This window comes from Echinops telfairi, unplaced genomic scaffold (genome assembly GCF_000313985.2).
Source record: "Echinops telfairi isolate 266 unplaced genomic scaffold, ASM31398v2 ScPeMD7_2186;HRSCAF=2738, whole genome shotgun sequence".
NCBI classification, from domain to species: domain Eukaryota; kingdom Metazoa; phylum Chordata; class Mammalia; order Afrosoricida; family Tenrecidae; genus Echinops; species Echinops telfairi.
In genome coordinates, this window is record NW_022106084.1 from 10,039,421 (window position 1) to 10,040,364 (window position 944).

At 43.1% G+C, this 944-nt stretch overlaps 1 non-coding gene across 1 annotated transcript; it reads left to right on the forward strand.

Annotated features, from left to right (window-relative positions):
* The first annotated feature begins 281 nt into the window (after positions 1–281).
* LOC115870659 lies at positions 282–445 on the forward strand. Its single transcript, XR_004046826.1, has one exon. It is a non-coding gene; the product is annotated as a U1 spliceosomal RNA (small nuclear RNA).
* The last annotated feature ends 499 nt before the right edge of the window (positions 446–944 follow it).

The following is a 944-nucleotide window of genomic DNA, read 5'->3' on the forward strand; positions in this document are numbered from 1 at the left end:
TTTAAATAGGTGATATGTATGCTCATAGCTAATGGAATGTCTGTCACTGCTTATAAGCCTTTTTGGCAGATAAAGCTGGAAATATATGTATGTGTCCTATTCCAAGTATTCACACAATCCATATCTACTTAACTGTATTTATATATGATGTATTATATACTATATCACATTCTATCTTAAACATAACTTTATACTGTAAATCCCATTTTGATCCAGAAGGAGGCCTGGATAAGCCTGGCTGTCTTAGCTACAGACTGAAAGGTCAGTAAGAAAGGTGTGGCATCTTTACCTGGCAGGGGAGACACCATGACCATGAAGGTGGTTTTCTCAGGGCGAGGCTCACCCATTGCACTCTGGGTGTGCTGACCTCTGCGATTTCCCCAAATGTCGGAAACTCGACTGCATAATTTGTGGTAGTGGGGGACTGCAGTCGCACTCTCCCTTGTAAAAAAAAAAAAAAAGGTGTGGCACCTTGCTGCCCCTAAAATTACACCCTTGTATAACCCATGGGACAGTGCTGTTCTGTCCTATTGTGTCAAAATGGGTCAGAATCAGCTCAGCGGTGCACAAGTTCATCAGCAGCAACACTCCAGTACAGAATCACAAAGCTTATACTAACCCTTCCTTTTACCGATTTGTAATTCTTAGATGGTGAGAAACCTGGATGTTATCATTTATGAAAAGATTGTACTTTTGTTGCAGTTAGATGCCATCCAGTTGGTTCTGACTCATTGCAGCCCTCTGTACAACAGGAAAACCACTTCTGGGTCCTGTACCCTCTTCAAGCTGTGCTTGGGACGACTGCTGGCGCTACTGTGTCAGTACATCTCATTGAGAGGCTTCCTTATTGTGCTGGCTCTCTACCAAGCATGGTGTTCTTTGCCAAGAACTAGGCCTCCTCCTAACATGTCCAAAGTACTGAGACAAGCCTCCCAAATTATCTC